Below are 7923 nucleotides of genomic sequence, written 5' to 3'. Positions count from 1 at the left end.
TAAGCACGGTGTCCAGGCACACAAAGACAGACCGACAGCAAGGTGTCTGGGAACAGCAGTGGCTGAATGGGCCAGACGGATCATTTTTCCTGGGCTGGCAGATTATGCAACATGGCTAAGGGCACCGCGAGCGTGAGGGAGAGGCCCGACAGAAAAGCTTTTGTCAGCAGCATCTCCATCGGGCGTCCCCACCCCCATCCTCGCCCCACCGGTCCGCCATCAACCGCGGCACACCCGGCCTGGGCCCGCCCCTCGTCCCGCCCTTCCAGTCCTCGCTTCACACGGCTAGTTTTCGGCTCTTTTTCCGTCGCAACTTCCCTTATGAGCCCACCCGAAGAAAGGTGCGACTGCCCAGACGCGAGAACAAACAAGCTTTTTTCCCTCTGGCCTGAAGAGATCCAACGTGGCCGATAACTCCAAGCCGGAAGCGGAAGTGACGTCATACTCACTGCCCTCCCCCTTTTTCTCGGGGCTCCGAGACCTTCTCGGCGCTTGTCCGGGTGCTCTCTTCCCAGCTCGGGGAGGATTCGGTGAGCGGGTGCGGGGTCCGGCACCGGGAGGGAGAAGAATAGGTAGGCCTGGGCGGGAAGGTGGGCCGAGCTGTGCTCTCGGGGCCGCGTGTCCTCCGGGTTCTGCAGCCCTTCCAGGTGCTGCGGCCCGACTGCGCATCACGACGCAGCCCTGAGCTGTTTGCATCCACCTTTCTTCTAAAGCCTGTGCAAAGTAACCTTTGTGGAATTGTTTTCTCTCCCTCCCTCCCCAGAAAGAATAGACTTTCCGCCATTGGCATCACATTGAGACGCTGCATCTTCCGATCTCGGACGGGGCGATTCTGTCTGCTGCAGCCGAGCTTTGGCCGAAAGGTGGGTGAGGACAACCCTTTCCTCGTTTTTTCTTTTTGCTTCCCCCCCCCCCTTTTTCTTTTGGTGTGTGTGTGTGTTTGTGGAAAGGAATGTTTTATCCAAAAATTTCGCTTTTGTGGGACATCTGTTTACCTGAGACCCATTGCATTCTGATTTTAAAAAAAGGTAACTTGCAGGATGCATTTATCTGTATGTAAATATAGACGTACATAGACCCTACACGGGTCTCTTTTGTGTCGAAGAAAAGTAAGACTACCAAGTTACTCTCATTTGATGCTGGAGGTTGAACTCGGGACCTCATGATGCTAAGCTCGCTCCTGCTGAGCTACACCCCAGCCCAAATAGTTAGCTATTGTCTGACCGCTGTAGGCCTGTGCCTCCTTGCTGACTTTAAAAAATGGAGGCTTTGTTAGGTTAGTACTGATTGGCTTTTTCCAAGGAAAAAGAAAACGTTTTATGGTGAACTATTTGAAATAAGTTGAGAATTTCGGGCATGATACTTTGAAAGAATGGATAATGCATCTTCTAAAAAAATGAAGATATCTACCCAGTAAGACCTTAATAGTTAATGCCTCAACCAATAAGAATTAAAAACAATAAAATCTTCTTTGTGTGAAATCAGAATTCTTTATTGTTATAAAATCGGGTGTTTTTGCATCTAAGATCTCTTCAAAGTTTCTTTGTTTTTGTGAATCTAGGACATTGTGTATGTTGGGTAAGCTCTCTGGCACTGAGCTATAAACCCAGACCTCTCTAAGGCATTTTTCTAGTTGTTTATTTAGTATATTTAAGTTTTAGTTATTTTTTTTTTTGAGTTAGATATTTATATATGGGATGTGGGTTTATGTCTTCGAGTGCACTGTCCCAGCATGGCAGAAAAGACTTGGGTCCGAGCTGGAGTTCCAGGAGGTTGTGAGACACCTGGTGTGGTGTTGGGAACCAGATCTCAGGTTCTGGAAGAACAGTATGTGCTCATAACCGATAAGTCATTTATGTCTTCAGTTCCCCTCTTCAAGGCTCTTACAATGAAAATTTCAAATGGCTTTTAGAATTTTTGAACCTAGAGCAGTGATGTTGTTCATTATGCTAACTTTTTCAGATGTGTATTTCCCCCCATTTCTCTGTATATTTTGATGGTTTGTTTTTGTAGACATTTTTGTTTGTTTAAAAAATTCTCTAGCTGGCTGGTGGTGATGCACGTGTGCATTTAATCCCACCACTGGGGAGGCAGAGGAAGGCCGACCTCTGAGTTCCAGGCCAGCCTGGTCTACAGAGTGAGTTGCAGGACAGGCTCCAAAGCTACAGAGAAACCCTGTCTCTGGGGAAAACAACAACAACAACAAAAAAAACAAACAAAAAAAGGCAAAAAGTTTTCTCCATTTTAATTTTATTTTTTGTAGACTAATTGATGCTTTGGCTGAGTGAGTGAAGTGGGAAAGCTCTTGCCTAGAATATTTGAGGCCTCAGGCTTCATCCTCAGCACTACAAAGGGGAGGGGGTAGGGAAAGAAATCTAGCCTAAGCTTGTTCTCAAAACCCAGAATAAATGATTTACAAATTGATTAGAGTTTTGCAAGTTAATATAGTCTATTGAGTTAATACATCCTATTGGTATATGAGAGTACATAAAAGAATTAAAAGTGAGTGAATGTGTGTGTGCATGCGTCCGTGTGTGTGCGTCTGTGTGCACACATTTGTGTGTGAGAGAGGACCAGAGACAAAAGCCTTGGGGTGGTGCTGAACCCTGGACCTTGGACTTGGAAAGTGCTCTATCACTGAGCTGCACCCCCAGTCTTCTTACTTAAGTTCTTAAACTACGTTTTATTTTGTCCACATGAGTGCATGTTTGTGCCGTGGTGTGTGTGAGGAGGAGGTCAGAAGACAAACCTACCAGAGTCCATTCTTTCCTTCCATTTTGTGGGTCTGGGAATTGAACTCGGAACTGTAGAGCTGTGTTTGGTGGCAAATGCCTTCACACATTCAGTCATCTGTGCTTCTCTCACGCCCCCCACAATGGTAATGGTTCCATATACCTTTTTACTTGAATATATTCATTGTACAAAATAATGAGTTTCATTGTGACATTTTAATGCATTCATTTTAATTCATTTAATGTATTTGGATGATATTCATTCCCAAGACAAGTGAGTTTTAAGTTGAGGCGAGATGATAGGGTGTAGGACTCACCATGTTGAAAGAGAAGGAAGTAGGCGGTAGAGAGCATGGTAGGCAGTGACTAATTATATTCGTGCAGTGCAGGAGAGAGCCTTAAGAGTCAGTCCCAGGCTTGACAAGAATTCCACTCGTTTTCTTCGGTGGTATACAAGTCTTACCCCAGCAATTGAGTGCTAGAGACAGGAGGATTGCTGCAAGTCTGAGGCCAGTCAAGGCTATATAGCAAGACCCTATCTAAATGGACAAGGGGACTCAGTGGTTGAGAACCCTGGCTGCTCTTGCAGAGGACCTGGGTTCGATTTCTAGCACGCACATGGCAGCTCACTACCGTCTGTAAGTCCAGTTCCAGGAGAATCTAGTGCCCTCTTCTGGCCTTGACGGGCACCAGGCATACAAGTGGTGCACAGATATGCACACAGGCAAAACACTCATACCTACCTATAAAATAATCACAACAATGAAACAAAACAGGGTAGAAAATTCACCTGTGTTAGTTAAAGGAAATGTTGTTCCTAAACAGTCAAATCCTCTTTGAGTGGTTTTTAGGCTGTCTCAGATTTCCCCTGTCCAAACGAGGACTCAATTTCCCTGGGGGAATGAATGTTCTAGTTCTGCAGGAGGGACCAGTCCTGTGTGACTGCTTAAAGATACCAACGTGAGTTGGAGCCCCTCCAGGGTAAATGACCAGAAAACTCCCCTGCCAGTGTGCTGTAGCTGGAAATATCAAGGGATAGTTATACTTTGGCTTGACAATATCCATGTTATTTTCTATATTTGCCATTTAAGGGACAGAATGAAAATGGATGGTGTCAGCCGGGTGCTGGTAGCGTACTCTTTTAATCCCAGTGCTTGGGAGGCAGAGGCAGGTGGATCTCTGTGAGCTTGAGGCCAGCCTGGTCTACAGAGTGAGTTTCAGGACAAGCTTCAAAGCTATATACAGATACCCTGTCTCGAAAAACAAGCAAAAAAAGTTCATGGTGTCAAATGAGTCAAAACAAAAAAAACAAAAAAAAAAAAAAAAAAAAAAAAAAGGAAAACTAGGCATGGTAATAAACACCTGTAATCCGAATATTTTGGAGGTGAAGTAGGAGGATCCCGAGTTCTAGACAGCCTGATTGACATCCTGAGTTCCAGGTAAACCTAGGCTACGTGAGCTCTTGTCTCAGAAAACCCAAACAAACAAATTAGTGAGGAGTTCCTCCCATACAGCTGTAAACTGGTGACAAAACTTAGTGAAGAAGTAATTCCAGCTGTTGGTAGTATCTGCTAAATGTTTGAATATTCTGACCTTATAGTGTTAGTATAAAAGTAAAAACTATTATTTAAATATTACTTAAATGTGAATACTGTTGAAAATATTCACAATTGTTATCTAAAGTTGTATTCAGTGAATAACAACTGTGGGAGCTGGGGATAAGGTTCAGCTGACAGGTTGCTTGCCCTGGGTTCGATTTCTAGTTCTGTGTACACTTGACTATAGTATATATTCCTGAAATTCTGGGAGTCAGTAGGTGGAGACAGGAGACTCATCTTAAAATTAATTGGAGGAATAAATCAGTGATAGATACCACACACAGATGAGTTTCTTTGACATCTCCTTTTCCTACCCTTGGAATTCAGAACCTTGTGAATGCTAGTCAGGTGCTATATTACTAAGCTATATTTCTTACCTCCGCACAAGAACGCCTGCCTCTGTCAAGTCATGGATTTGACTTGATTAGAAAACACTTGTTTAAAAAAATAAAAAGAGAATATGTGTATACTTACTAATTAGTGTATTTAACACATCTACTGGCTTAAAAATCTCATATGACTGAGTATGATGATGAACACCTGGAAGATAGGCAGGTGCAGCTCGGGGCCAGCCTGAGCTCCATAGCAAGTAGCAAAGGAGGAAGGGGAGAGAACTAGTGTACTAAAGCATGTGTTGAAGGAAAACTTGAGGCATACTGCAACAGTCCGTAATGGGGTTGTTCAGCTCTTTTGCGTGTATTTGACATTTTTAATTAAACAAGTATATTCTAGCTAAGAAAATAACAAAGGAAGTTGTAACTCTTCCCCAGAGTGAGGACAGTCTCCTGTAGACATGATATCACTATCACAAACCATATTCATTAATCCTCATGTTTAGACACATTCTGAGTGAGTAGTTGTTATTACCCAGAGATTAAATTAGAGCTAGGACTGGTGACTCAGTCCTGTAATCCCAGCTACTGGGAAGTAGGATAAGAAGATTGAAAATTCAAGGCCATCAAGGGTTATAATGTTGAGTTCAATGCCAGCCTAGTCAACTTAGTGAGACTATTTCAAAATAAGTAAAAAAGAGGGTTGACTCTCAGTGCACATGGAGGCCTTAGGTTCCATCCCTAATATCAGAAATGGCAGTGAGAGCTGAATTAGAAGGTGAACCTGGTAGTGGTAGGACTGTGAGCATGAGGTCAGTGTGGGCTATATAATGAGACTTTGTTTCAAAAGGAGAATAAAACATTTAATCTCCAGTGTTTGCAAAGAAAAATGGAAGAGAGATTGAATGTTTGGACAGTTATTACTTGGTCCTTGGACTTCCCACAGGGCAGGGAACCCTGATTGCTCTTTGGGAGGGGGGACTTGATTGTGGGAGGGGGAGGGAAATGGGAGGCGGTGGAGGGGAAGAGACAGAAATCTTTAATAAATAAAAAAAAAAAAACAGTGGGAAAGGCCTGCAGCTCCTGCCATGTTGCTTACACTGGCCTTGAGTTCCTATCCTCCTGCCTCAGATTCCCAGTTGTTAGTAGTGCAGATGTGTGCGACCCCCTGGCATTTATCCCCCTCCCCACTGTGGTTGCTTTTCAGTTGTTTCCATATTTCCTTTAACAAGAATATGTTCGCCGGGCGGTGGTGGCGCACGCCTTTAATCCCAGCACTCGGGAGGCAGAGGCAGGCGGATCTCTGTGAGTTCGAGACCATCCTGGTCTACAGAGCTAGTTCCAGGACAGGAAAAAGCAAAAAAAAAAAAAAAAAAAGAATATGTTCATTGTCTTCCTTTCTCTTCTTATAGATTTTTAGGTGTGTGTGTCTCCAAAGGCCAGTGGAGTTGGATCTCCCTGGAGTTGTGAGTTGCCAACACGGGTGCTAGGAATTGAACTCCTATACTTTCTGAGAGCAGTGCACACTCCCTATCACTGAGCCATCTCTGCAGCCCCTTTCCTTTGTTTTATTTTAAGTTGTAACTTTCTGTTAACTTTATGCACCATGGGAGTATATTGGACTCCAGATTTCCTTTGTTAGTTGGTAACAATTGCTGTAGCCAGTGGGTTAGTACCCCATTGCCTTTTGATTAGATATTTGGTGCTAGACACAGCTTAGATGACCAGGTGACAACCTTATTTCCAATGTCATCTGAGGAATACTTTTCCTTGAATCTAAAAGAGAACTGAAGGCAAAAATTCTTGGCTTAAAGCCAATTTCATGTGTACTCATGTGTTCTGTGGGGGAGACCATGCCATGTAAAGTCATGATTCAGCCTTCAATGTCAGAAGGAAGTGTTACATTGTCTGATGTATGTGATGCAGGCATTTGTTGCATCTTTTTTTGAGAGGGAGTTTTGCTCTGCAGCTCAGAATAGCCTCACATTCACTGGTCTCTTCCCACATGCTGGCCTACACGCATACATCACCACACCCAGGAGGTGTTTTTTTGGGGTGGAGTGGGTGTGCAGGTGTGTTGGGTGAACATAGTCGCACTTTATAGCTGAGGCTGTCCTGGCACTCACCATGGAGTCTAGGTGAGGCTGTCCTGGCACTCACCGTGGAGTCTAGGCCAGCCTTGAACTTACACTCCTCTCCTCAGCCTCCTAAGTGCTGGTGTTACAGCGGCCCGCTGTCTTTTCCTGACTCGGTGGTTGCATCAATATTGTATAAGTATAGACTTTTTATCATTATTTTCTTAATATAGCAAACAACCACATAGCATGTATATTATAGTAGGGCTTTTTGTTTTGTTCTTTGAGTCAGGCTCTCTTGTTGCTCAGCCTTGCCTTGAAGTCAATATCCAGGGATAATCTTGAACTCTTGATCTTCTATCTATACCTCCTAATGCTGAGATTACAGGCATATGCCAATACTGGCTTGTGCTTTGCTGTCCAGTGATTGAACCAAGGGCTTCATGCATGGTAGGCAAGTACTTTGCCAATGGCGCTACATTCTAAAAGCGGTATTAGATATTGTGAGTAATCTGGTGATGATATCATATCAAGAAATACATAAGTAATACATAAATAATATGATTTTTTTTAACCTATCTGCATATTTTGGGATCTGCAGGGTTCTTGGATCCTATTGCCCAGGGACTCCAGGGACATCTACTGTGTACTAGAACATGGAATCTTGGGCTGGGAAGATGGGTCAGTGGTTAAAGCCCTTTCTGGGTTCTGGAGAATGGAGTTTGGATCCCTAGAGCCTACGTAAATGTTGGGTGGGTGTGGCAGCCAGTCTATAATTTTAGTATTCAGGAGGCAGAGATAAAAGGATCTTTTGAGTAAGCTGGCAGTTAGACTAGCTGAATCAGCAAGCTCTCGATAAGATGGAGATCAACCGAGGAAGACTCTTTATAATCGAATTCAGGCCTCATTAACATACACACCTGCACCTACATGCGTGTTTGTGATGGCAATTCTTGGTTGTCATCTTAACTGCATCTGGAACTCATGAAAACCCAAGCTGCTGTATACCTGTGAGGATTTTTCTCTTCTTTTTTTCTTTCTTTCTTTCTCTCTCTCTCTCTCTCTCTCTCTCTCTCTCTTTCTTTCTTTCTTTCTTTCTTTCTTTCTTTCTTTCTTTCTTTCTTTCTTTCTGGGTATACCTGTGAAGGAATTTTTCCTTCCTTCCTTCCTTCCTTCCTTCCTTCCT

General features: G+C 43.6%; 1 protein-coding gene across 2 annotated transcripts in view; it reads left to right on the top strand.

The window, feature by feature from the left end:
- The first annotated feature begins 229 nt into the window (after positions 1 to 229).
- LOC101989438 (zinc finger protein 426) overlaps positions 230 to 7923 on the top strand; it is a 31254-nt gene continuing 23560 nt past the window's right edge. The window contains exons 1-2 of one of the 2 annotated variants that reach the window (XM_026779332.1): positions 230 to 530; positions 764 to 863. The gene's annotated coding sequence lies outside the window, so the exon portion shown is untranslated. Of the gene's footprint in view, positions 573 to 763; positions 864 to 7923 lie in introns of both variants that reach the window. The other variant, XM_005346853.3, reaches the window with a different exon arrangement.

Source organism: Microtus ochrogaster, chromosome 5 (genome assembly GCF_000317375.1).
Source record: "Microtus ochrogaster isolate Prairie Vole_2 chromosome 5, MicOch1.0, whole genome shotgun sequence".
Taxonomy (NCBI): domain Eukaryota; kingdom Metazoa; phylum Chordata; class Mammalia; order Rodentia; family Cricetidae; genus Microtus; species Microtus ochrogaster.
The sequence above is the reverse complement of the archived record's forward strand: the minus strand, read 5'-3'. Positions and strand labels throughout refer to the sequence as shown.